The following is a 26,253-nucleotide window of genomic DNA, read 5'->3' as shown; positions in this document are numbered from 1 at the left end:
CCTTAGCAGGAGGGTTGCTGATTAATTACCTCTCCTGCTGCTGCTGCTGCTGGCTGTCCAGCAGCAGACTGAAGGTGGCTGCTGCTGTGCGCAGGTATATAAAGGCTCAGAGCCTATTATGACACGCGCAGCCAGCGTTCCATTGCCACATTCCGTCTACTGCAGGCGGGATACCTGGATGGCTGAATGTCACTGAGAAGCTCACAGAGACCGCCATAAGCAACAGTTTAAAAGAATGCCACAGACTAATCAACCAAACTTTTTGGGTTGGTTTCTCTTTTATAGTCTGCAGGCATTAAATGAAAGAAGTCAGTGTTCCAGCAGAGGGAGACAACGTTTCAGAAAAGGCATTGTAGCAAACCAAAAAAGAAATTTTAAGCGCAGCAGAGTAACCAGCTCACATACCTGTTAGCTCAGGTGAGTTTAAAAGGCTGCTGTTGATAACAAGGGCATTTGCTAAATAGATGGTGTGTGTGCAACAATATACTGAAAGGTCAATTATATTGTGCAGCTTATCTCACCACCTGTAGTTATTTAGGTGAAAGCTCCAAAATGCTTGCCTAATATGTCTGTTTATCCAAAAGGAAGTATAGAGGGAGAGCTAGATAGATAGCATTGCATTACATTACATTACATGGCAATGCAATGCACAGTTGCTGAAGTTGAACCAAAATGAGCTTGTCATCTGGCTTCTGCAACTTTTAACATGAAAAATCCAATGAGGAGAAGAAAAGCAAAGCCAAAGAGTCCATCCCAAAATCCGACAAACAAGCAAAATGAACAAAAAGCATTGAATTCAATTCTTTCTGATTTTAGAAACTGCATTAAAGAAGGGGTGCACCGGTCCTGGAGATACTGCAATACCAGGTCAATGCGTGGAGTGGACAGAGCAAGCTCTTTTTCCATCTCCCTGTTCTAAAAATCCATTTAATATATGGTCCCCAGATAGGGGACGTATCAGATATTAAACTGATAAGAACAGATACTACACTTGATCTTAGCCAAAAGGCCGAGAAGCGATAACCAGAATTGGTTTCCGACTACGGTGCCACCCAAGGATTCTGAAAAGTCCATTTGTGGAGATGGCCACCTGGACTCCCGTTAAGAAGACATGCTGTCAACCTCTAGATCCCTCACATGCCTGCACTTTTCGGCTTGCTGCTGCTGCAATCCACGCGTTTTAGATCTGCATAACTCCACCTCTTTTAGCACAGTACCCTCAACCCCCGGCTGTTCCCACCCGCCTCAACACCGTTGGAAGGGAGGAGAACCAATTAAGGCGGGGGGGTGGTGGAACGAGCAGCTGTCTACCCTTAGCAGGAGGGTTGCTGATTAATTACCTCTCCTGCTGCTGCTGCTGCTGGCTGTCCAGCAGCAGACTGAAGGTGGCTGCTGCTGTGCGCAGGTATATAAAGGCTCAGAGCCTATTATGACACGCGCAGCCAGCGTTCCATTGCCACATTCCGTCTACTGCAGGCGGGATACCTGGATGGCTGAATGTCACTGAGAAGCTCACAGAGACCGCCATAAGCAACAGTTTAAAAGAATGCCACAGACTAATCAACCAAACTTTTTGGGTTGGTTTCTCTTTTATAGTCTGCAGGCATTAAATGAAAGAAGTCAGTGTTCCAGCAGAGGGAGACAACGTTTCAGAAAAGGCATTGTAGCAAACCAAAAAAGAAATTTTAAGCGCAGCAGAGTAACCAGCTCACATACCTGTTAGCTCAGGTGAGTTTAAAAGGCTGCTGTTGATAACAAGGGCATTTGCTAAATAGATGGTGTGTGTGCAACAATATACTGAAAGGTCAATTATATTGTGCAGCTTATCTCACCACCTGTAGTTATTTAGGTGAAAGCTCCAAAATGCTTGCCTAATATGTCTGTTTATCCAAAAGGAAGTATAGAGGGAGAGCTAGATAGATAGCATTGCATTACATTACATTACATGGCAATGCAATGCACAGTTGCTGAAGTTGAACCAAAATGAGCTTGTCATCTGGCTTCTGCAACTTTTAACATGAAAAATCCAATGAGGAGAAGAAAAGCAAAGCCAAAGAGTCCATCCCAAAATCCGACAAACAAGCAAAATGAACAAAAAGCATTGAATTCAATTCTTTCTGATTTTAGAAACTGCATTATAGAAGGGGTGCACCGGTCCTGGAGATACTGCAATACCAGGTCAATGCGTGGAGTGGACAGAGCAAGCTCTTTTTCCATCTCCCTGTTCTAAAAATCCATTTAATATATGGTCCCCAGATAGGGGACGTATCAGATATTAAACTGATAAGAACAGATACTACACTTGATCTTAGCCAAAAGGCCGAGAAGCGATAACCAGAATTGGTTTCCGACTACGGTGCCACCCCAGGATTCTGAAAAGTCCATTTGTGGAGATGGCCACCTGGACTCCCGTTAAGAAGACATGCTGTCAACCTCTAGATCCCTCACATGCCTGCACTTTTCGGCTTGCTGCTGCTGCAATCCACGCGTTTTAGATCTGCATAACTCCACCTCTTTTAGCACAGTACCCTCAACCCCCGGCTGTTCCCACCCGCCTCAACACCGTTGGAAGGGAGGAGAACCAATTAAGGCGGGGGGGGGGTGGAACGAGCAGCTGTCTACCCTTAGCAGGAGGGTTGCTGATTAATTACCTCTCCTGCTGCTGCTGCTGCTGGCTGTCCAGCAGCAGACTGAAGGTGGCTGCTGCTGTGCGCAGGTATATAAAGGCTCAGAGCCTATTATGACACGCGCAGCCAGCGTTCCATTGCCACATTCCGTCTACTGCAGGCGGGATACCTGGATGGCTGAATGTCACTGAGAAGCTCACAGAGACCGCCATAAGCAACAGTTTAAAAGAATGCCACAGACTAATCAACCAAACTTTTTGGGTTGGTTTCTCTTTTATAGTCTGCAGGCATTAAGTGAAAGAAGTCAGTGTTCCAGCAGAGGGAGACAACGTTTCAGAAAAGGCATTGTAGCAAACCAAAAAAGAAATTTTAAGCGCAGCAGAGTAACCAGCTCACATACCTGTTAGCTCAGGTGAGTTTAAAAGGCTGCTGTTGATAACAAGGGCATTTGCTAAATAGATGGTGTGTGTGCAACAATATACTGAAAGGTCAATTATATTGTGCAGCTTATCTCACCACCTGTAGTTATTTAGGTGAAAGCTCCAAAATGCTTGCCTAATATGTCTGTTTATCCAAAAGGAAGTATAGAGGGAGAGCTAGATAGATAGCATTGCATTACATTACATTACATGGCAATGCAATGCACAGTTGCTGAAGTTGAACCAAAATGAGCTTGTCATCTGGCTTCTGCAACTTTTAACATGAAAAATCCAATGAGGAGAAGAAAAGCAAAGCCAAAGAGTCCATCCCAAAATCCGACAAACAAGCAAAATGAACAAAAAGCATTGAATTCAATTCTTTCTGATTTTAGAAACTGCATTAAAGAAGGGGTGCACCGGTCCTGGAGATACTGCAATACCAGGTCAATGCGTGGAGTGGACAGAGCAAGCTCTTTTTCCATCTCCCTGTTCTAAAAATCCATTTAATATATGGTCCCCAGATAGGGGACGTATCAGATATTAAACTGATAAGAACAGATACTACACTTGATCTTAGCCAAAAGGCCGAGAAGCGATAACCAGAATTGGTTTCCGACTACGGTGCCACCCAAGGATTCTGAAAAGTCCATTTGTGGAGATGGCCACCTGGACTCCCGTTAAGAAGACATGCTGTCAACCTCTAGATCCCTCACATGCCTGCACTTTTCGGCTTGCTGCTGCTGCAATCCACGCGTTTTAGATCTGCATAACTCCACCTCTTTTAGCACAGTACCCTCAACCCCCGGCTGTTCCCACCCGCCTCAACACCGTTGGAAGGGAGGAGAACCAATTAAGGCGGGGGGGGGGGGTGGAACGAGCAGCTGTCTACCCTTAGCAGGAGGGTTGCTGATTAATTACCTCTCCTGCTGCTGCTGCTGCTGGCTGTCCAGCAGCAGACTGAAGGTGGCTGCTGCTGTGCGCAGGTATATAAAGGCTCAGAGCCTATTATGACACGCGCAGCCAGCGTTCCATTGCCACATTCCGTCTACTGCAGGCGGGATACCTGGATGGCTGAATGTCACTGAGAAGCTCACAGAGACCGCCATAAGCAACAGTTTAAAAGAATGCCACAGACTAATCAACCAAACTTTTTGGGTTGGTTTCTCTTTTATAGTCTGCAGGCATTAAATGAAAGAAGTCAGTGTTCCAGCAGAGGGAGACAACGTTTCAGAAAAGGCATTGTAGCAAACCAAAAAAGAAATTTTAAGCGCAGCAGAGTAACCAGCTCACATACCTGTTAGCTCAGGTGAGTTTAAAAGGCTGCTGTTGATAACAAGGGCATTTGCTAAATAGATGGTGTGTGTGCAACAATATACTGAAAGGTCAATTATATTGTGCAGCTTATCTCACCACCTGTAGTTATTTAGGTGAAAGCTCCAAAATGCTTGCCTAATATGTCTGTTTATCCAAAAGGAAGTATAGAGGGAGAGCTAGATAGATAGCATTGCATTACATTACATTACATGGCAATGCAATGCACAGTTGCTGAAGTTGAACCAAAATGAGCTTGTCATCTGGCTTCTGCAACTTTTAACATGAAAAATCCAATGAGGAGAAGAAAAGCAAAGCCAAAGAGTCCATCCCAAAATCCGACAAACAAGCAAAATGAACAAAAAGCATTGAATTCAATTCTTTCTGATTTTAGAAACTGCATTAAAGAAGGGGTGCACCGGTCCTGGAGATACTGCAATACCAGGTCAATGCGTGGAGTGGACAGAGCAAGCTCTTTTTCCATCTCCCTGTTCTAAAAATCCATTTAATATATGGTCCCCAGATAGGGGACGTATCAGATATTAAACTGATAAGAACAGATACTACACTTGATCTTAGCCAAAAGGCCGAGAAGCGATAACCAGAATTGGTTTCCGACTACGGTGCCACCCAAGGATTCTGAAAAGTCCATTTGTGGAGATGGCCACCTGGACTCCCGTTAAGAAGACATGCTGTCAACCTCTAGATCCCTCACATGCCTGCACTTTTCGGCTTGCTGCTGCTGCAATCCACGCGTTTTAGATCTGCATAACTCCACCTCTTTTAGCACAGTACCCTCAACCCCCGGCTGTTCCCACCCGCCTCAACACCGTTGGTAGGGAGGAGAACCAATTAAGGCGGGGGGGGGGGTGGAACGAGCAGCTGTCTACCCTTAGCAGGAGGGTTGCTGATTAATTACCTCTCCTGCTGCTGCTGCTGCTGGCTGTCCAGCAGCAGACTGAAGGTGGCTGCTGCTGTGCGCAGGTATATAAAGGCTCAGAGCCTATTATGACACGCGCAGCCAGCGTTCCATTGCCACATTCAGTCTACTGCAGGCGGGATACCTGGATGGCTGAATGTCACTGAGAAGCTCACAGAGACCGCCATAAGCAACAGTTTAAAAGAATGCCACAGACTAATCAACCAAACTTTTTGGGTTGGTTTCTCTTTTATAGTCTGCAGGCATTAAATGAAAGAAGTCAGTGTTCCAGCAGAGGGAGACAACGTTTCAGAAAAGGCATTGTAGCAAACCAAAAAAGAAATTTTAAGCTCAGCAGAGTAACCAGCTCACATACCTGTTAGCTCAGGTGAGTTTAAAAGGCTGCTGTTGATAACAAGGGCATTTGCTAAATAGATGGTGTGTGTGCAACAATATACTGAAAGGTCAATTATATTGTGCAGCTTATCTCACCACCTGTAGTTATTTAGGTGAAAGCTCCAAAATGCTTGCCTAATATGTCTGTTTATCCAAAAGGAAGTATAGAGGGAGAGCTAGATAGATAGCATTGCATTACATTACATTACATGGCAATGCAATGCACAGTTGCTGAAGTTGAACCAAAATGAGCTTGTCATCTGGCTTCTGCAACTTTTAACATGAAAAATCCAATGAGGAGAAGAAAAGCAAAGCCAAAGAGTCCATCCCAAAATCCGACAAACAAGCAAAATGAACAAAAAGCATTGAATTCAATTCTTTCTGATTTTAGAAACTGCATTAAAGAAGGGGTGCACCGGTCCTGGAGATACTGCAATACCAGGTCAATGCGTGGAGTGGACAGAGCAAGCTCTTTTTCCATCTCCCTGTTCTAAAAATCCATTTAATATATGGTCCCCAGATAGGGGACGTATCAGATATTAAACTGATAAGAACAGATACTACACTTGATCTTAGCCAAAAGGCCGAGAAGCGATAACCAGAATTGGTTTCCGACTACGGTGCCACCCAAGGATTCTGAAAAGTCCATTTGTGGAGATGGCCACCTGGACTCCCGTTAAGAAGACATGCTGTCAACCTCTAGATCCCTCACATGCCTGCACTTTTCGGCTTGCTGCTGCTGCAATCCACGCGTTTTAGATCTGCATAACTCCACCTCTTTTAGCACAGTACCCTCAACCCCCGGCTGTTCCCACCCGCCTCAACACCGTTGGAAGGGAGGAGAACCAATTAAGGCGGGGGGGGGGTGGAACGAGCAGCTGTCTACCCTTAGCAGGAGGGTTGCTGATTAATTACCTCTCCTGCTGCTGCTGCTGCTGGCTGTCCAGCAGCAGACTGAAGGTGGCTGCTGCTGTGCGCAGGTATATAAAGGCTCAGAGCCTATTATGACACGCGCAGCCAGCGTTCCATTGCCACATTCCGTCTACTGCAGGCGGGATACCTGGATGGCTGAATGTCACTGAGAAGCTCACAGAGACCGCCATAAGCAACAGTTTAAAAGAATGCCACAGACTAATCAACCAAACTTTTTGGGTTGGTTTCTCTTTTATAGTCTGCAGGCATTAAATGAAAGAAGTCAGTGTTCCAGCAGAGGGAGACAACGTTTCAGAAAAGGCATTGTAGCAAACCAAAAAAGAAATTTTAAGCTCAGCAGAGTAACCAGCTCACATACCTGTTAGCTCAGGTGAGTTTAAAAGGCTGCTGTTGATAACAAGGGCATTTGCTAAATAGATGGTGTGTGTGCAACAATATACTGAAAGGTCAATTATATTGTGCAGCTTATCTCACCACCTGTAGTTATTTAGGTGAAAGCTCCAAAATGCTTGCCTAATATGTCTGTTTATCCAAAAGGAAGTATAGAGGGAGAGCTAGATAGATAGCATTGCATTACATTACATTACATGGCAATGCAATGCACAGTTGCTGAAGTTGAACCAAAATGAGCTTGTCATCTGGCTTCTGCAACTTTTAACATGAAAAATCCAATGAGGAGAAGAAAAGCAAAGCCAAAGAGTCCATCCCAAAATCCGACAAACAAGCAAAATGAACAAAAAGCATTGAATTCAATTCTTTCTGATTTTAGAAACTGCATTAAAGAAGGGGTGCACCGGTCCTGGAGATACTGCAATACCAGGTCAATGCGTGGAGTGGACAGAGCAAGCTCTTTTTCCATCTCCCTGTTCTAAAAATCCATTTAATATATGGTCCCCAGATAGGGGACGTATCAGATATTAAACTGATAAGAACAGATACTACACTTGATCTTAGCCAAAAGGCCGAGAAGCGATAACCAGAATTGGTTTCCGACTACGGTGCCACCCAAGGATTCTGAAAAGTCCATTTGTGGAGATGGCCACCTGGACTCCCGTTAAGAAGACATGCTGTCAACCTCTAGATCCCTCACATGCCTGCACTTTTCGGCTTGCTGCTGCTGCAATCCACGCGTTTTAGATCTGCATAACTCCACCTCTTTTAGCACAGTACCCTCAACCCCCGGCTGTTCCCACCCGCCTCAACACCGTTGGAAGGGAGGAGAACCAATTAAGGCGGGGGGGGGGTGGAACGAGCAGCTGTCTACCCTTAGCAGGAGGGTTGCTGATTAATTACCTCTCCTGCTGCTGCTGCTGCTGGCTGTCCAGCAGCAGACTGAAGGTGGCTGCTGCTGTGCGCAGGTATATAAAGGCTCAGAGCCTATTATGACACGCGCAGCCAGCGTTCCATTGCCACATTCCGTCTACTGCAGGCGGGATACCTGGATGGCTGAATGTCACTGAGAAGCTCACAGAGACCGCCATAAGCAACAGTTTAAAAGAATGCCACAGACTAATCAACCAAACTTTTTGGGTTGGTTTCTCTTTTATAGTCTGCAGGCATTAAATGAAAGAAGTCAGTGTTCCAGCAGAGGGAGACAACGTTTCAGAAAAGGCATTGTAGCAAACCAAAAAAGAAATTTTAAGCGCAGCAGAGTAACCAGCTCACATACCTGTTAGCTCAGGTGAGTTTAAAAGGCTGCTGTTGATAACAAGGGCATTTGCTAAATAGATGGTGTGTGTGCAACAATATACTGAAAGGTCAATTATATTGTGCAGCTTATCTCACCACCTGTAGTTATTTAGGTGAAAGCTCCAAAATGCTTGCCTAATATGTCTGTTTATCCAAAAGGAAGTATAGAGGGAGAGCTAGATAGATAGCATTGCATTACATTACATTACATGGCAATGCAATGCACAGTTGCTGAAGTTGAACCAAAATGAGCTTGTCATCTGGCTTCTGCAACTTTTAACATGAAAAATCCAATGAGGAGAAGAAAAGAAAAGCCAAAGAGTCCATCCCAAAATCCGACAAACAAGCAAAATGAACAAAAAGCATTGAATTCAATTCTTTCTGATTTTAGAAACTGCATTAAAGAAGGGGTGCACCGGTCCTGGAGATACTGCAATACCAGGTCAATGCGTGGAGTGGACAGAGCAAGCTCTTTTTCCATCTCCCTGTTCTAAAAATCCATTTAATATATGGTCCCCAGATAGGGGACGTATCAGATATTAAACTGATAAGAACAGATACTACACTTGATCTTAGCCAAAAGGCCGAGAAGCGATAACCAGAATTGGTTTCCGACTACGGTGCCACCCAAGGATTCTGAAAAGTCCATTTGTGGAGATGGCCACCTGGACTCCCGTTAAGAAGACATGCTGTCAACCTCTAGATCCCTCACATGCCTGCACTTTTTGGCTTGCTGCTGCTGTAATCCACGCGTTTTAGATCTGCATAACTCCACCTCTTTTAGCACAGTACCCTCAACCCCCGGCTGTTCCCACCCGCCTCAACACCGTTGGAAGGGAGGAGAACCAATTAAGGCGGGGGGGGGGTGGAACGAGCAGCTGTCTACCCTTAGCAGGAGGGTTGCTGATTAATTACCTCTCCTGCTGCTGCTGCTGCTGCTGGCTGTCCAGCAGCAGACTGAAGGTGGCTGCTGCTGTGCGCAGGTATATAAAGGCTCAGAGCCTATTATGACACGCGCAGCCAGCGTTCCATTGCCACATTCCGTCTACTGCAGGCGGGATACCTGGATGGCTGAATGTCACTGAGAAGCTCACAGAGACCGCCATAAGCAACAGTTTAAAAGAATGCCACAGACTAATCAACCAAACTTTTTGGGTTGGTTTCTCTTTTATAGTCTGCAGGCATTAAATGAAAGAAGTCAGTGTTCCAGCAGAGGGAGACAACGTTTCAGAAAAGGCATTGTAGCAAACCAAAAAAGAAATTTTAAGCGCAGCAGAGTAACCAGCTCACATACCTGTTAGCTCAGGTGAGTTTAAAAGGCTGCTGTTGATAACAAGGGCATTTGCTAAATAGATGGTGTGTGTGCAACAATATACTGAAAGGTCAATTATATTGTGCAGCTTATCTCACCACCTGTAGTTATTTAGGTGAAAGCTCCAAAATGCTTGCCTAATATGTCTGTTTATCCAAAAGGAAGTATAGAGGGAGAGCTAGATAGATAGCATTGCATTACATTACATTACATGGCAATGCAATGCACAGTTGCTGAAGTTGAACCAAAATGAGCTTGTCATCTGGCTTCTGCAACTTTTAACATGAAAAATCCAATGAGGAGAAGAAAAGAAAAGCCAAAGAGTCCATCCCAAAATCCGACAAACAAGCAAAATGAACAAAAAGCATTGAATTCAATTCTTTCTGATTTTAGAAACTGCATTAAAGAAGGGGTGCACCGGTCCTGGAGATACTGCAATACCAGGTCAATGCGTGGAGTGGACAGAGCAAGCTCTTTTTCCATCTCCCTGTTCTAAAAATCCATTTAATATATGGTCCCCAGATAGGGGACGTATCAGATATTAAACTGATAAGAACAGATACTACACTTGATCTTAGCCAAAAGGCCGAGAAGCGATAACCAGAATTGGTTTCCGACTACGGTGCCACCCAAGGATTCTGAAAAGTCCATTTGTGGAGATGGCCACCTGGACTCCCGTTAAGAAGACATGCTGTCAACCTCTAGATCCCTCACATGCCTGCACTTTTCGGCTTGCTGCTGCTGCAATCCACGCGTTTTAGATCTGCATAACTCCACCTCTTTTAGCACAGTACCCTCAACCCCCGGCTGTTCCCACCCGCCTCAACACCGTTGGAAGGGAGGAGAACCAATTAAGGCGGGGGGGGGGGTGGAACGAGCAGCTGTCTACCCTTAGCAGGAGGGTTGCTGATTAATTACCTCTCCTGCTGCTGCTGCTGCTGGCTGTCCAGCAGCAGACTGAAGGTGGCTGCTGCTGTGCGCAGGTATATAAAGGCTCAGAGCCTATTATGACACGCGCAGCCAGCGTTCCATTGCCACATTCCGTCTACTGCAGGCGGGATACCTGGATGGCTGAATGTCACTGAGAAGCTCACAGAGACCGCCATAAGCAACAGTTTAAAAGAATGCCACAGACTAATCAACCAAACTTTTTGGGTTGGTTTCTCTTTTATAGTCTGCAGGCATTAAATGAAAGAAGTCAGTGTTCCAGCAGAGGGAGACAACGTTTCAGAAAAGGCATTGTAGCAAACCAAAAAAGAAATTTTAAGCGCAGCAGAGTAACCAGCTCACATACCTGTTAGCTCAGGTGAGTTTAAAAGGCTGCTGTTGATAACAAGGGCATTTGCTAAATAGATGGTGTGTGTGCAACAATATACTGAAAGGTCAATTATATTGTGCAGCTTATCTCACCACCTGTAGTTATTTAGGTGAAAGCTCCAAAATGCTTGCCTAATATGTCTGTTTATCCAAAAGGAAGTATAGAGGGAGAGCTAGATAGATAGCATTGCATTACATTACATTACATGGCAATGCAATGCACAGTTGCTGAAGTTGAACCAAAATGAGCTTGTCATCTGGCTTCTGCAACTTTTAACATGAAAAATCCAATGAGGAGAAGAAAAGCAAAGCCAAAGAGTCCATCCCAAAATCCGACAAACAAGCAAAATGAACAAAAAGCATTGAATTCAATTCTTTCTGATTTTAGAAACTGCATTAAAGAAGGGGTGCACCGGTCCTGGAGATACTGCAATACCAGGTCAATGCGTGGAGTGGACAGAGCAAGCTCTTTTTCCATCTCCCTGTTCTAAAAATCCATTTAATATATGGTCCCCAGATAGGGGACGTATCAGATATTAAACTGATAAGAACAGATACTACACTTGATCTTAGCCAAAAGGCCGAGAAGCGATAACCAGAATTGGTTTCCGACTACGGTGCCACCCAAGGATTCTGAAAAGTCCATTTGTGGAGATGGCCACCTGGACTCCCGTTAAGAAGACATGCTGTCAACCTCTAGATCCCTCACATGCCTGCACTTTTCGGCTTGCTGCTGCTGTAATGCACGCGTTTTAGATCTGCATAACTCCACCTCTTTTAGCACAGTACCCTCAACCCCCGGCTGTTCCCACCCGCCTCAACACCGTTGGAAGGGAGGAGAACCAATTAAGGCGGGGGGGGGTGGAACGAGCAGCTGTCTACCCTTAGCAGGAGGGTTGCTGATTAATTACCTCTCCTGCTGCTGCTGCTGCTGGCTGTCCAGCAGCAGACTGAAGGTGGCTGCTGCTGTGCGCAGGTATATAAAGGCTCAGAGCCTATTATGACACGCGCAGCCAGCGTTCCATTGCCACATTCCGTCTACTGCAGGCGGGATACCTGGATGGCTGAATGTCACTGAGAAGCTCACAGAGACCGCCATAAGCAACAGTTTAAAAGAATGCCACAGACTAATCAACCAAACTTTTTGGGTTGGTTTCTCTTTTATAGTCTGCAGGCATTAAATGAAAGAAGTCAGTGTTCCAGCAGAGGGAGACAACGTTTCAGAAAAGGCATTGTAGCAAACCAAAAAAGAAATTTTAAGCACAGCAGAGTAACCAGCTCACATACCTGTTAGCTCAGGTGAGTTTAAAATGCTGCTGTTGATAACAAGGGCATTTGCTAAATAGATGGTGTGTGTGCAACAATATACTGAAAGGTCAATTATATTGTGCAGCTTATCTCACCACCTGTAGTTATTTAGGTGAAAGCTCCAAAATGCTTGCCTAATATGTCTGTTTATCCAAAAGGAAGTATAGAGGGAGAGCTAGATAGATAGCATTGCATTACATTACATTACATGGCAATGCAATGCACAGTTGCTGAAGTTGAACCAAAATGAGCTTGTCATCTGGCTTCTGCAACTTTTAACATGAAAAATCCAATGAGGAGAAGAAAAGCAAAGCCAAAGAGTCCATCCCAAAATCCGACAAACAAGCAAAATGAACAAAAAGCATTGAATTCAATTCTTTCTGATTTTAGAAACTGCATTAAAGAAGGGGTGCACCGGTCCTGGAGATACTGCAATACCAGGTCAATGCGTGGAGTGGACAGAGCAAGCTCTTTTTCCATCTCCCTGTTCTAAAAATCCATTTAATATATGGTCCCCAGATAGGGGACGTATCAGATATTAAACTGATAAGAACAGATACTACACTTGATCTTAGCCAAAAGGCCGAGAAGCGATAACCAGAATTGGTTTCCGACTACGGTGCCACCCAAGGATTCTGAAAAGTACATTTGTGGAGATGGCCACCTGGACTCCCGTTAAGAAGACATGCTGTCAACCTCTAGATCCCTCACATGCCTGCACTTTTCGGCTTGCTGCTGCTGCAATCCACGCGTTTTAGATCTGCATAACTCCACCTCTTTTAGCACAGTACCCTCAACCCCCGGCTGTTCCCACCCGCCTCAACACCGTTGGAAGGGAGGAGAACCAATTAAGGCGGGGGGGGGGTGGAACGAGCAGCTGTCTACCCTTAGCAGGAGGGTTGCTGATTAATTACCTCTCCTGCTGCTGCTGCTGCTGGCTGTCCAGCAGCAGACTGAAGGTGGCTGCTGCTGTGCGCAGGTATATAAAGGCTCAGAGCCTATTATGACACGCGCAGCCAGCGTTCCATTGCCACATTCCGTCTACTGCAGGCGGGATACCTGGATGGCTGAATGTCACTGAGAAGCTCACAGAGACCGCCATAAGCAACAGTTTAAAAGAATGCCACAGACTAATCAACCAAACTTTTTGGGTTGGTTTCTCTTTTATAGTCTGCAGGCATTAAATGAAAGAAGTCAGTGTTCCAGCAGAGGGAGACAACGTTTCAGAAAAGGCATTGTAGCAAACCAAAAAAGAAATTTTAAGCGCAGCAGAGTAACCAGCTCACATACCTGTTAGCTCAGGTGAGTTTAAAAGGCTGCTGTTGATAACAAGGGCATTTGCTAAATAGATGGTGTGTGTGCAACAATATACTGAAAGGTCAATTATATTGTGCAGCTTATCTCACCACCTGTAGTTATTTAGGTGAAAGCTCCAAAATGCTTGCCTAATATGTCTGTTTATCCAAAAGGAAGTATAGAGGGAGAGCTAGATAGATAGCATTGCATTACATTACATTACATGGCAATGCAATGCACAGTTGCTGAAGTTGAACCAAAATGAGCTTGTCATCTGGCTTCTGCAACTTTTAACATGAAAAATCCAATGAGGAGAAGAAAAGCAAAGCCAAAGAGTCCATCCCAAAATCCGACAAACAAGCAAAATGAACAAAAAGCATTGAATTCAATTCTTTCTGATTTTAGAAACTGCATTAAAGAAGGGGTGCACCGGTCCTGGAGATACTGCAATACCAGGTCAATGCGTGGAGTGGACAGAGCAAGCTCTTTTTCCATCTCCCTGTTCTAAAAATCCATTTAATATATGGTCCCCAGATAGGGGACGTATCAGATATTAAACTGATAAGAACAGATTTTTTGATTGAAGCTGCATCCAAGGCACTGAAAAATGTGACCGAAGTCACACCAAAACAGCGCACGAGGCGAGGATTCATGTGGACCCTTCCCGGAGGAGAGGGTCCCCAATAAACCATCCCCATCCCTCCGAGCCAGAAGGCCACAGCGAGGGTCAGGGATCTCCGATGCTCTCCCTAGCCGAAGCCGGAGAAGAGCCGTTTTCGTGCTCCCAGCTTCCATCTAGGCTGCCACCCTAGTGGAGCTGGAGCCTGTGTTGGTTTCTCAGCCCAAAGCTGACCGGACCTCCGACCGGGTTTATAAAAATTCCCCTTCCTAGCCCGGAGGCCAGGAATAGGGGGGGTTGCTCAGAAAGTATGATTGGCAAAGGTGCGGCGTGCTACGAAGCCAAGTCTTTCTGGGGTTCCCAGTCCCAGTAAGCTTGGACTCCCACCAGGGCGCCTACTCCTGGGGCACATTGCTCCAAAGCCCTCACACTTACCCAGCCTAGTGACTTCGATCCTGGAGGGCCATGTTTTCCATCAGATAACTCTATGAGCCACCTGGCGTACTAACAAGTGCACCAAACCAGTGTGTAATATGCATCAATTTACTAGGGCAGCCCAAGGACAAAACTGCCTTTTCAAAAGATACTACACTTGATCTTAGCCAAAAGGCCGAGAAGCGATAACCAGAATTGGTTTCCGACTACGGTGCCACCCAAGGATTCTGAAAAGTCCATTTGTGGAGATGGCCACCTGGACTCCCGTTAAGAAGACATGCTGTCAACCTCTAGATCCCTCACATGCCTGCACTTTTCGGCTTGCTGCTGCTGCAATCCACGCGTTTTAGATCTGCATAACTCCACCTCTTTTAGCACAGTACCCTCAACCCCCGGCTGTTCCCACCCGCCTCAACACCGTTGGAAGGGAGGAGAACCAATTAAGGCGGGGGGGGGGGTGGAACGAGCAGCTGTCTACCCTTAGCAGGAGGGTTGCTGATTAATTACCTCTCCTGCTGCTGCTGCTGCTGGCTGTCCAGCAGCAGACTGAAGGTGGCTGCTGCTGTGCGCAGGTATATAAAGGCTCAGAGCCTATTATGACACGCGCAGCCAGCGTTCCATTGCCACATTCCGTCTACTGCAGGCGGGATACCTGGATGGCTGAATGTAACTGAGAAGCTCACAGAGACCGCCATAAGCAACAGTTTAAAAGAATGCCACAGACTAATCAACCAAACTTTTTGGGTTGGTTTCTCTTTTATAGTCTGCAGGCATTAAATGAAAGAAGTCAGTGTTCCAGCAGAGGGAGACAACGTTTCAGAAAAGGCATTGTAGCAAACCAAAAAAGAAATTTTAAGCGCAGCAGAGTAACCAGCTCACATACCTGTTAGCTCAGGTGAGTTTAAAAGGCTGCTGTTGATAACAAGGGCATTTGCTAAATAGATGTTGTGTGTGCAACAATATACTGAAAGGTCAATTATATTGTGCAGCTTATCTCACCACCTGTAGTTATTTAGGTGAAAGCTCCAAAATGCTTGCCTAATATGTCTGTTTATCCAAAAGGAAGTATAGAGGGAGAGCTAGATAGATAGCATTGCATTACATTACATTACATGGCAATGCAATGCACAGTTGCTGAAGTTGAACCAAAATGAGCTTGTCATCTGGCTTCTGCAACTTTTAACATGAAAAATCCAATGAGGAGAAGAAAAGAAAAGCCAAAGAGTCCATCCCAAAATCCGACAAACAAGCAAAATGAACAAAAAGCATTGAATTCAATTCTTTCTGATTTTAGAAACTGCATTAAAGAAGGGGTGCACCGGTCCTGGAGATACTGCAATACCAGGTCAATGCGTGGAGTGGACAGAGCAAGCTCTTTTTCCATCTCCCTGTTCTAAAAATCCATTTAATATATGGTCCCCAGATAGGGGACGTATCAGATATTAAACTGATAAGAACAGATACTACACTTGATCTTAGCCAAAAGGCCGAGAAGCGATAACCAGAATTGGTTTCCGACTACGGTGCCACCCAAGGATTCTGAAAAGTCCATTTGTGGAGATGGCCACCTGGACTCCCGTTAAGAAGACATGCTGTCAACCTCTAGATCCCTCACATGCCTGCACTTTTCGGCTTGCTGCTGCTGCAATCCACGCGTTTTAGATCTGCATAACTCCACCTCTTTTAGCACAGTACCCTCAACCCCCGGCTGTTCCCACCCGCCTCAACACCGTTGGAAGGGAGGAGAACCAATTAAGGCGGGGGGGGGGGTGGAACGAGCAGCTGTCTACCCTTAGCAGGAGGGTTGCTGATTAATTACCTCTCCTGCTGCTGCTGCTGCTGGCTGTCCAGCAGCAGACTGAAGGTGGCTGCTGCTGTGCGCAGGTATATAAAGGCTCAGAGCCTATTATGACACGCGCAGCCAGCGTTCCATTGCCACATTCCGTCTACTGCAGGCGGGATACCTGGATGGCTGAATGTCACTGAGAAGCTCACAGAGACCGCCATAAGCAACAGTTTAAAAGAATGCCACAGACTAATCAACCAAACTTTTTGGGTTGGTTTCTCTTTTATAGTCTGCAGGCATTAAATGAAAGAAGTCAGTGTTCCAGCAGAGGGAGACAACGTTTCAGAAAAGGCATTGTAGCAAACCAAAAAAGAAATTTTAAGCGCAGCAGAGTAACCAGCTCACATACCTGTTAGCTCAGGTGAGTTTAAAAGGCTGCTGTTGATAACAAGGGCATTTGCTAAATAGATGGTGTGTGTGCAACAATATACTGAAAGGTCAATTATATTGTGCAGCTTATCTCACCACCTGTAGTTATTTAGGTGAAAGCTCCAAAATGCTTGCCTAATATGTCTGTTTATCCAAAAGGAAGTATAGAGGGAGAGCTAGATAGATAGCATTGCATTACATTACATTACATGGCAATGCAATGCACAGTTGCTGAAGTTGAACCAAAATGAGCTTGTCATCTGGCTTCTGCAACTTTTAACATGAAAAATCCAATGAGGAGAAGAAAAGCAAAGCCAAAGAGTCCATCCCAAAATCCGACAAACAAGCAAAATGAACAAAAAGCATTGAATTCAATTCTTTCTGATTTTAGAAACTGCATTAAAGAAGGGGTGCACCGGTCCTGGAGATACTGCAATACCAGGTCAATGCGTGGAGTGGACAGAGCAAGCTCTTTTTCCATCTCCCTGTTCTAAAAATCCATTTAATATATGGTCCCCAGATAGGGGACGTATCAGATATTAAACTGATAAGAACAGATTTTTTGATTGAAGCTGCATCCAAGGCACTGAAAAATGTGACCGAAGTCACACCAAAACAGCGCACGAGGCGAGGATTCATGTGGACCCTTCCCGGAGGAGAGGGTCCCCAATAAACCATCCCCATCCCTCCGAGCCAGAAGGCCACAGCGAGGGTCAGGGATCTCTGATGCTCTCCCTAGCCGAAGCCGGAGAACAGCCGTTTTCGTGCTCCCAGCTTCCATCTAGGCTGCCACCCTAGTGGAGCTGGAGCCTGTGTTGGTTTCTCAGCCCAAAGCTGACCGGACCTCCGACCGGGTTTATAAAAATTCCCCTTCCTAGCCCGGAGGCCAGGAATAGGGGGGGTTGCTCAGAAAGTATGATTGGCAAAGGTGCGGCGTGCTACGAATCCAAGTCTTTCTGGGGTTCCCAGTCCCAGTAAGCTTGGACTCCCACCAGGGCGCCTACTCCTGGGGCACATTGCTCCAAAGCCCTCACACTTACCCAGCCTAGTGACTTCGATCCTGGAGGGCCATGTTTTCCATCAGATAACTCTATGAGCCACCTGGCGTACTAACAAGTGCACCAAACCAGTGTGTAATATGCATCAATTTACTAGGGCAGCCCAAGGACAAAACTGCCTTTTCAAAAGATACTACACTTGATCTTAGCCAAAAGGCCGAGAAGCGATAACCAGAATTGGTTTCCGACTACGGTGCCACCCAAGGATTCTGAAAAGTCCATTTGTGGAGATGGCCACCTGGACTCCCGTTAAGAAGACATGCTGTCAACCTCTAGATCCCTCACATTCCTGCACTTTTCGGCTTGCTGCTGCTGCAATCCACACGTTTTAGATCTGCATAACTCCACCTCTTTTAGCACAGTACCCTCAACCCCCGGCTGTTCCCACCCGCCTCAACACCGTTGGAAGGGAGGAGAACCAATTAAGGCGGGGGGGGGGTGGAACGAGCAGCTGTCTACCCTTAGCAGGAGGGTTGCTGATTAATTACCTCTCCTGCTGCTGCTGCTGCTGGCTGTCCAGCAGCAGACTGAAGGTGGCTGCTGCTGTGCGCAGGTATATAAAGGCTCAGAGCCTATTATGACACGCGCAGCCAGCGTTCCATTGCCACATTCCGTCTACTGCAGGCGGGATACCTGGATGGCTGAATGTCACTGAGAAGCTCACAGAGACCGCCATAAGCAACAGTTTAAAAGAATGCCACAGACTAATCAACCAAACTTTTTGGGTTGGTTTCTCTTTTATAGTCTGCAGGCATTAAATGAAAGAAGTCAGTGTTCCAGCAGAGGGAGACAACGTTTCAGAAAAGGCATTGTAGCAAACCAAAAAAGAAATTTTAAGCGCAGCAGAGTAACCAGCTCACATACCTGTTAGCTCAGGTGAGTTTAAAAGGCTGCTGTTGATAACAAGGGCATTTGCTAAATAGATGGTGTGTGTGCAACAATATACTGAAAGGTCAATTATATTGTGCAGCTTATCTCACCACCTGTAGTTATTTAGGTGAAAGCTCCAAAATGCTTGCCTAATATGTCTGTTTATCCAAAAGGAAGTATAGAGGGAGAGCTAGATAGATAGCATTGCATTACATTACATTACATGGCAATGCAATGCACAGTTGCTGAAGTTGAACCAAAATGAGCTTGTCATCTGGCTTCTGCAACTTTTAACATGAAAAATCCAATGAGGAGAAGAAAAGCAAAGCCAAAGAGTCCATCCCAAAATCCGACAAACAAGCAAAATGAACAAAAAGCATTGAATTCAATTCTTTCTGATTTTAGAAACTGCATTAAAGAAGGGGTGCACCGGTCCTGGAGATACTGCAATACCAGGTCAATGCGTGGAGTGGACAGAGCAAGCTCTTTTTCCATCTCCCTGTTCTAAAAATCCATTTAATATATGGTCCCCAGATAGGGGACGTATCAGATATTAAACTGATAAGAACAGATACTACACTTGATCTTAGCCAAAAGGCCGAGAAGCGATAACCAGAATTGGTTTCCGACTACGGTGCCACCCAAGGATTCTGAAAAGTCCATTTGTGGAGATGGCCACCTGGACTCCCGTTAAGAAGACATGCTGTCAACCTCTAGATCCCTCACATGCCTGCACTTTTCGGCTTGCTGCTGCTGCAATCCACGCGTTTTAGATCTGCATAACTCCACCTCTTTTAGCACAGTACCCTCAACCCCCGGCTGTTCCCACCCGCCTCAACACCGTTGGAAGGGAGGAGAACCAATTAAGGCGGGGGGGGTGGAACGAGCAGCTGTCTACCCTTAGCAGGAGGGTTGCTGATTAATTACCTCTCCTGCTGCTGCTGCTGCTGGCTGTCCAGCAGCAGACTGAAGGTGGCTGCTGCTGTGCGCAGGTATATAAAGGCTCAGAGCCTATTATGACACGCGCAGCCAGCGTTCCATTGCCACATTCCGTCTACTGCAGGCGGGATACCTGGATGGCTGAATGTCACTGAGAAGCTCACAGAGACCGCCATAAGCAACAGTTTAAAAGAATGCCACAGACTAATCAACCAAACTTTTTGGGTTGGTTTCTCTTTTATAGTCTGCAGGCATTAAATGAAAGAAGTCAGTGTTCCAGCAGAGGGAGACAACGTTTCAGAAAAGGCATTGTAGCAAACCAAAAAAGAAATTTTAAGCGCAGCAGAGTAACCAGCTCACATACCTGTTAGCTCAGGTGAGTTTAAAAGGCTGCTGTTGATAACAAGGGCATTTGCTAAATAGATGGTGTGTGTGCAACAATATACTGAAAGGTCAATTATATTGTGCAGCTTATCTCACCACCTGTAGTTATTTAGGTGAAAGCTCCAAAATGCTTGCCTAATATGTCTGTTTATCCAAAAGGAAGTATAGAGGGAGAGCTAGATAGATAGCATTGCATTACATTACATTACATGGCAATGCAATGCACAGTTGCTGAAGTTGAACCAAAATGAGCTTGTCATCTGGCTTCTGCAACTTTTAACATGAAAAATCCAATGAGGAGAAGAAAAGCAAAGCCAAAGAGTCCATCCCAAAATCCGACAAACAAGCAAAATGAACAAAAAGCATTGAATTCAATTCTTTCTGATTTTAGAAACTGCATTAAAGAAGGGGTGCACCGGTCCTGGAGATACTGCAATACCAGGTCAATGCGTGGAGTGGACAGAGCAAGCTCTTTTTCCATCTCCCTGTTCTAAAAATCCATTTAATATATGGTCCCCAGATAGGGGACGTATCAGATATTAAACTGATAAGAACAGATACTACACTTGATCTTAGCCAAAAGGCCGAGAAGCGATAACCAGAATTGGTTTCCGACTACGGTGCCACCCAAGGATTCTGAAAAGTCCATTTGTGGAGATGGCCACCTGGACTCCCGTTAAGAAGACATGCTGTCAACCTCTAGATCCCTCACATGCCTGCACTTTTCGGCTTGCTGCTGCTGCAATCCACGCGTTTTAGATCTGCATAACTCCACCTCTTTTAGCACAGTACCCTCAACCCCCGGCTGTTCCCACCCGCCTCAACACCGTTGGAAGGGAGGAGAACCAATTAAGGCGGGGGGGGGGGGGTGGAACGAGCAGCTGTCTACCCTTAGCAGGAGGGTTGCTGATTAATTACCTCTCCTGCTGCTGCTGCTGCTGGCTGTCCAGCAGCAGACTGAAGGTGGCTGCTGCTGTGCGCAGGTATATAAAGGCTCAGAGCCTATTATGACACGCGCAGCCAGCGTTCCATTGCCACATTCCGTCTACTGCAGGCGGGATACCTGGATGGCTGAATGTCACTGAGAAGCTCACAGAGACCGCCATAAGCAACAGTTTAAAAGAATGCCACAGACTAATCAACCAAACTTTTTGGGTTGGTTTCTCTTTTATAGTCTGCAGGCATTAAATGAAAGAAGTCAGTGTTCCAGCAGAGGGAGACAACGTTTCAGAAAAGGCATTGTAGCAAACCAAAAAAGAAATTTTAAGCGCAGCAGAGTAACCAGCTCACATACCTGTTAGCTCAGGTGAGTTTAAAAGGCTGCTGTTGATAACAAGGGCATTTGCTAAATAGATGGTGTGTGTGCAACAATATACTGAAAGGTCAATTATATTGTGCAGCTTATCTCACCACCTGTAGTTATTTAGGTGAAAGCTCCAAAATGCTTGCCTAATATGTCTGTTTATCCAAAAGGAAGTATAGAGGGAGAGCTAGATAGATAGCATTGCATTACATTACATTACATGGCAATGCAATGCACAGTTGCTGAAGTTGAACCAAAATGAGCTTGTCATCTGGCTTCTGCAACTTTTAACATGAAAAATCCAATGAGGAGAAGAAAAGCAAAGCCAAAGAGTCCATCCCAAAATCCGACAAACAAGCAAAATGAACAAAAAGCATTGAATTCAATTCTTTCTGATTTTAGAAACTGCATTAAAGAAGGGGTGCACCGGTCCTGGAGATACTGCAATACCAGGTCAATGCGTGGAGTGGACAGAGCAAGCTCTTTTTCCATCTCCCTGTTCTAAAAATCCATTTAATATATGGTCCCCAGATAGGGGACGTATCAGATATTAAACTGATAAGAACAGATACTACACTTGATCTTAGCCAAAAGGCCGAGAAGCGATAACCAGAATTGGTTTCCGACTACGGTGCCACCCAAGGATTCTGAAAAGTCCATTTGTGGAGATGGCCACCTGGACTCCCGTTAAGAAGACATGCTGTCAACCTCTAGATCCCTCACATGCCTGCACTTTTCGGCTTGCTGCTGCTGCAATCCACGCGTTTTAGATCTGCATAACTCCACCTCTTTTAGCACAGTACCCTCAACCCCCGGCTGTTCCCACCCGCCTCAACACCGTTGGAAGGGAGGAGAACCAATTAAGGCGGGGGGGGGGGGGTGGAACGAGCAGCTGTCTACCCTTAGCAGGAGGGTTGCTGATTAATTACCTCTCCTGCTGCTGCTGCTGCTGGCTGTCCAGCAGCAGACTGAAGGTGGCTGCTGCTGTGCGCAGGTATATAAAGGCTCAGAGCCTATTATGACACGCGCAGCCAGCGTTCCATTGCCACATTCCGTCTACTGCAGGCGGGATACCTGGATGGCTGAATGTCACTGAGAAGCTCACAGAGACCGCCATAAGCAACAGTTTAAAAGAATGCCACAGACTAATCAACCAAACTTTTTGGGTTGGTTTCTCTTTTATAGTCTGCAGGCATTAAATGAAAGAAGTCAGTGTTCCAGCAGAGGGAGACAACGTTTCAGAAAAGGCATTGTAGCAAACCAAAAAAGAAATTTTAAGCGCAGCAGAGTAACCAGCTCACATACCTGTTAGCTCAGGTGAGTTTAAAAGGCTGCTGTTGATAACAAGGGCATTTGCTAAATAGATGGTGTGTGTGCAACAATATACTGAAAGGTCAATTATATTGTGCAGCTTATCTCACCACCTGTAGTTATTTAGGTGAAAGCTCCAAAATGCTTGCCTAATATGTCTGTTTATCCAAAAGGAAGTATCGAGGGAGAGCTAGATAGATAGCATTGCATTACATTACATTACATGGCAATGCAATGCACAGTTGCTGAAGTTGAACCAAAATGAGCTTGTCATCTGGCTTCTGCAACTTTTAACATGAAAAATCCAATGAGGAGAAGAAAAGCAAAGCCAAAGAGTCCATCCCAAAATCCGACAAACAAGCAAAATGAACAAAAAGCATTGAATTCAATTCTTTCTGATTTTAGAAACTGCATTAAAGAAGGGGTGCACCGGTCCTGGAGATACTGCAATACCAGGTCAATGCGTGGAGTGGACAGAGCAAGCTCTTTTTCCATCTCCCTGTTCTAAAAATCCATTTAATATATGGTCCCCAGATAGGGGACGTATCAGATATTAAACTGATAAGAACAGATACTACACTTGATCTTAGCCAAAAGGCCGAGAAGCGATAACCAGAATTGGTTTCCGACTACGGTGCCACCCAAGGATTCTGAAAAGTCCATTTGTGGAGATGGCCACCTGGACTCCCGTTAAGAAGACATGCTGTCAACCTCTAGATCCCTCACATGCCTGCACTTTTCGGCTTGCTGCTGCTGCAATCCACGCGTTTTAGATCTGCATAACTCCACCTCTTTTAGCACAGTACCCTCAACCCCCGGCTGTTCCCACCCGCCTCAACACCGTTGGAAGGGAGGAGAACCAATTAAGGCGGGGGGGGGGGGGGGTGGAACGAGCAGCTGTCTACCCTTAGCAGGAGGGTTGCTGATTAATTACCTCTCCTGCTGCTGCTGCTGCTGGCTGTCCAGCAGCAGACTGAAGGTGGCTGCTGCTGTGCGCAGGTATATAAAGGCTCAGAGCCTATTATGACACGCGCAGCCAGCGTTCCATTGCCACATTCCGTCTACTGCAGGCGGGATACCTGGATGGCTGAATGTCACTGAGAAGCTCACAGAGACCGCCATAAGCAACAGTTTAAAAGAATGCCACAGACTAATCAACCAAACTTTTTGGGTTGGTTTCTCTTTTATAGTCTGCAGGCATTAAATGAAAGAAGTCAGTGTTCCAGCAGAGGGAGACAACGTTTCAGAAAAGGCATTGTAGCAAACCAAAAAAGAAATTTTAAGCGCAGCAGAGTAACCAGCTCACATACCTGTTAGCTCAGGTGAGTTTAAAAGGCTGCTGTTGATAACAAGGGCATTTGCTAAATAGATGGTGTGTGTGCAACAATATACTGAAAGGTCAATTATATTGTGCAGCTTATCTCACCACCTGTAGTTATTTAGGTGAAAGCTCCAAAATGCTTGCCTAATATGTCTGTTTATCCAAAAGGAAGTATAGAGGGAGAGCTAGATAGATAGCATTGCATTACATTACATTACATGGCAATGCAATGCACAGTTGCTGAAGTTGAACCAAAATGAGCTTGTCATCTGGCTTCTGCAACTTTTAACATGAAAAATCCAATGAGGAGAAGAAAAGCAAAGCCAAAGAGTCCATCCCAAAATCCGACAAACAAGCAAAATGAACAAAAAGCATTGAATTCAATTCTTTCTGATTTTAGAAACTGCATTAAAGAAGGGGTGCACCGGTCCTGGAGATACTGCAATACCAGGTCAATGCGTGGAGTGGACAGAGCAAGCTCTTTTTCCATCTCCCTGTTCTAAAAATCCATTTAATATATGGTCCCCAGATAGGGGACGTATCAGATATTAAACTGATAAGAACAGATACTACACTTGATCTTAGCCAAAAGGCCGAGAAGCGATAACCAGAATTGGTTTCCGACTACGGTGCCACCCAAGGATTCTGAAAAGTCCATTTGTGGAGATGGCCACCTGGACTCCCGTTAAGAAGACATGCTGTCAACCTCTAGATCCCTCACATGCCTGCACTTTTCGGCTTGCTGCTGCTGCAATCCACGCGTTTTAGATCTGCATAACTCCACCTCTTTTAGCACAGTACCCTCAACCCCCGGCTGTTCCCACCCGCCTCAACACCGTTGGAAGGGAGGAGAACCAATTAAGGCGGGGGGGGGGGGGTGGAACGAGCAGCTGTCTACCCTTAGCAGGAGGGTTGCTGATTAATTACCTCTCCTGCTGCTGCTGCTGCTGGCTGTCCAGCAGCAGACTGAAGGTGGCTGCTGCTGTGCGCAGGTATATAAAGGCTCAGAGCCTATTATGACACGCGCAGCCAGCGTTCCATTGCCACATTCCGTCTACTGCAGGCGGGATACCTGGATGGCTGAATGTCACTGAGAAGCTCACAGAGACCGCCATAAGCAACAGTTTAAAAGAATGCCACAGACTAATCAACCAAACTTTTTGGGTTGGTTTCTCTTTTATAGTCTGCAGGCATTAAATGAAAGAAGTCAGTGTTCCAGCAGAGGGAGACAACGTTTCAGAAAAGGCATTGTAGCAAACCAAAAAAGAAATTTTAAGCGCAGCAGAGTAACCAGCTCACATACCTGTTAGCTCAGGTGAGTTTAAAAGGCTGCTGTTGATAACAAGGGCATTTGCTAAATAGATGGTGTGTGTGCAACAATATACTGAAAGGTCAATTATATTGTGCAGCTTATCTCACCACCTGTAGTTATTTAGGTGAAAGCTCCAAAATGCTTGCCTAATATGTCTGTTTATCCAAAAGGAAGTATCGAGGGAGAGCTAGATAGATAGCATTGCATTACATTACATTACATGGCAATGCAATGCACAGTTGCTGAAGTTGAACCAAAATGAGCTTGTCATCTGGCTTCTGCAACTTTTAACATGAAAAATCCAATGAGGAGAAGAAAAGCAAAGCCAAAGAGTCCATCCCAAAATCCGACAAACAAGCAAAATGAACAAAAAGCATTGAATTCAATTCTTTCTGATTTTAGAAACTGCATTAAAGAAGGGGTGCACCGGTCCTGGAGATACTGCAATACCAGGTCAATGCGTGGAGTGGACAGAGCAAGCTCTTTTTCCATCTCCCTGTTCTAAAAATCCATTTAATATATGGTCCCCAGATAGGGGACGTATCAGATATTAAACTGATAAGAACAGATACTACACTTGATCTTAGCCAAAAGGCCGAGAAGCGATAACCAGAATTGGTTTCCGACTACGGTGCCACCCAAGGATTCTGAAAAGTCCATTTGTGGAGATGGCCACCTGGACTCCCGTTAAGAAGACATGCTGTCAACCTCTAGATCCCTCACATGCCTGCACTTTTCGGCTTGCTGCTGCTGCAATCCACGCGTTTTAGATCTGCATAACTCCACCTCTTTTAGCACAGTACCCTCAACCCCCGGCTGTTCCCACCCGCCTCAACACCGTTGGAAGGGAGGAGAACCAATTAAGGCGGGGGGGGGTGGAACGAGCAGCTGTCTACCCTTAGCAGGAGGGTTGCTGATTAATTACCTCTCCTGCTGCTGCTGCTGCTGGCTGTCCAGCA

The 26,253-nt window shown here is 45.6% G+C and overlaps 19 non-coding genes and 2 pseudogenes across 19 annotated transcripts; all 21 read right to left on the bottom strand.

Moving 5' to 3' along the window:
• Positions 1-830: 830 nt before the first annotated feature.
• On the bottom strand, positions 831-1,021 carry LOC141201326 (U2 spliceosomal RNA). Its single transcript, XR_012272889.1, has one exon. It is a non-coding gene; the product is annotated as a U2 spliceosomal RNA (small nuclear RNA).
• Positions 1,022-2,141: 1,120 nt separating this feature from the next.
• LOC141201325 (U2 spliceosomal RNA) lies at positions 2,142-2,332 on the bottom strand. Its single transcript, XR_012272888.1, has one exon. It is a non-coding gene; the product is annotated as a U2 spliceosomal RNA (small nuclear RNA).
• A 1,120-nt stretch (positions 2,333-3,452) lies between these two features.
• On the bottom strand, positions 3,453-3,643 carry LOC141201324 (U2 spliceosomal RNA). The gene has a single exon (XR_012272887.1). It is a non-coding gene; the product is annotated as a U2 spliceosomal RNA (small nuclear RNA).
• A 1,122-nt stretch (positions 3,644-4,765) lies between these two features.
• LOC141201323 (U2 spliceosomal RNA) lies at positions 4,766-4,956 on the bottom strand. The gene has a single exon (XR_012272886.1). It is a non-coding gene; the product is annotated as a U2 spliceosomal RNA (small nuclear RNA).
• Positions 4,957-6,077: 1,121 nt separating this feature from the next.
• Positions 6,078-6,268, bottom strand: LOC141201322 (U2 spliceosomal RNA). The gene has a single exon (XR_012272885.1). It is a non-coding gene; the product is annotated as a U2 spliceosomal RNA (small nuclear RNA).
• A 1,120-nt stretch (positions 6,269-7,388) lies between these two features.
• On the bottom strand, positions 7,389-7,579 carry LOC141201321 (U2 spliceosomal RNA). The gene has a single exon (XR_012272884.1). It is a non-coding gene; the product is annotated as a U2 spliceosomal RNA (small nuclear RNA).
• Positions 7,580-8,699: 1,120 nt separating this feature from the next.
• On the bottom strand, positions 8,700-8,890 carry LOC141201320 (U2 spliceosomal RNA). The gene has a single exon (XR_012272883.1). It is a non-coding gene; the product is annotated as a U2 spliceosomal RNA (small nuclear RNA).
• A 1,123-nt stretch (positions 8,891-10,013) lies between these two features.
• LOC141201318 (U2 spliceosomal RNA) lies at positions 10,014-10,204 on the bottom strand. Its single transcript, XR_012272882.1, has one exon. It is a non-coding gene; the product is annotated as a U2 spliceosomal RNA (small nuclear RNA).
• A 1,121-nt stretch (positions 10,205-11,325) lies between these two features.
• On the bottom strand, positions 11,326-11,516 carry LOC141201316 (U2 spliceosomal RNA). Its single transcript, XR_012272880.1, has one exon. It is a non-coding gene; the product is annotated as a U2 spliceosomal RNA (small nuclear RNA).
• A 1,119-nt stretch (positions 11,517-12,635) lies between these two features.
• On the bottom strand, positions 12,636-12,826 carry LOC141201315 (U2 spliceosomal RNA). Its single transcript, XR_012272879.1, has one exon. It is a non-coding gene; the product is annotated as a U2 spliceosomal RNA (small nuclear RNA).
• A 1,120-nt stretch (positions 12,827-13,946) lies between these two features.
• On the bottom strand, positions 13,947-14,128 carry LOC141200799 (U2 spliceosomal RNA). Its single transcript, XR_012272509.1, has one exon. It is a non-coding gene; the product is annotated as a U2 spliceosomal RNA (small nuclear RNA).
• Positions 14,129-14,652: 524 nt separating this feature from the next.
• On the bottom strand, positions 14,653-14,768 carry LOC141200990 (U2 spliceosomal RNA; annotated as a pseudogene).
• A 1,121-nt stretch (positions 14,769-15,889) lies between these two features.
• On the bottom strand, positions 15,890-16,080 carry LOC141201314 (U2 spliceosomal RNA). Its single transcript, XR_012272878.1, has one exon. It is a non-coding gene; the product is annotated as a U2 spliceosomal RNA (small nuclear RNA).
• Positions 16,081-17,201: 1,121 nt separating this feature from the next.
• LOC141200798 (U2 spliceosomal RNA) lies at positions 17,202-17,383 on the bottom strand. The gene has a single exon (XR_012272508.1). It is a non-coding gene; the product is annotated as a U2 spliceosomal RNA (small nuclear RNA).
• Positions 17,384-17,907: 524 nt separating this feature from the next.
• Positions 17,908-18,023, bottom strand: LOC141200989 (U2 spliceosomal RNA; annotated as a pseudogene).
• A 1,120-nt stretch (positions 18,024-19,143) lies between these two features.
• LOC141201312 (U2 spliceosomal RNA) lies at positions 19,144-19,334 on the bottom strand. The gene has a single exon (XR_012272877.1). It is a non-coding gene; the product is annotated as a U2 spliceosomal RNA (small nuclear RNA).
• Positions 19,335-20,452: 1,118 nt separating this feature from the next.
• Positions 20,453-20,643, bottom strand: LOC141201311 (U2 spliceosomal RNA). Its single transcript, XR_012272876.1, has one exon. It is a non-coding gene; the product is annotated as a U2 spliceosomal RNA (small nuclear RNA).
• A 1,123-nt stretch (positions 20,644-21,766) lies between these two features.
• Positions 21,767-21,957, bottom strand: LOC141201309 (U2 spliceosomal RNA). Its single transcript, XR_012272874.1, has one exon. It is a non-coding gene; the product is annotated as a U2 spliceosomal RNA (small nuclear RNA).
• Positions 21,958-23,080: 1,123 nt separating this feature from the next.
• LOC141201308 (U2 spliceosomal RNA) lies at positions 23,081-23,271 on the bottom strand. Its single transcript, XR_012272873.1, has one exon. It is a non-coding gene; the product is annotated as a U2 spliceosomal RNA (small nuclear RNA).
• Positions 23,272-24,396: 1,125 nt separating this feature from the next.
• On the bottom strand, positions 24,397-24,587 carry LOC141201307 (U2 spliceosomal RNA). Its single transcript, XR_012272872.1, has one exon. It is a non-coding gene; the product is annotated as a U2 spliceosomal RNA (small nuclear RNA).
• A 1,123-nt stretch (positions 24,588-25,710) lies between these two features.
• LOC141201306 (U2 spliceosomal RNA) lies at positions 25,711-25,901 on the bottom strand. The gene has a single exon (XR_012272871.1). It is a non-coding gene; the product is annotated as a U2 spliceosomal RNA (small nuclear RNA).
• Between the last annotated feature and the right edge of the window lie 352 nt (positions 25,902-26,253).

Source organism: Phyllobates terribilis, unplaced genomic scaffold (assembly GCF_046119375.1).
Source record: "Phyllobates terribilis strain yellow unplaced genomic scaffold, ASM4611937v1 Scaffold_108__1_contigs__length_5656254, whole genome shotgun sequence".
In the NCBI taxonomy this organism is placed as follows: domain Eukaryota; kingdom Metazoa; phylum Chordata; class Amphibia; order Anura; family Dendrobatidae; genus Phyllobates; species Phyllobates terribilis.
The sequence above is the reverse complement of the archived record's forward strand: the minus strand, read 5'-3'. Positions and strand labels throughout refer to the sequence as shown.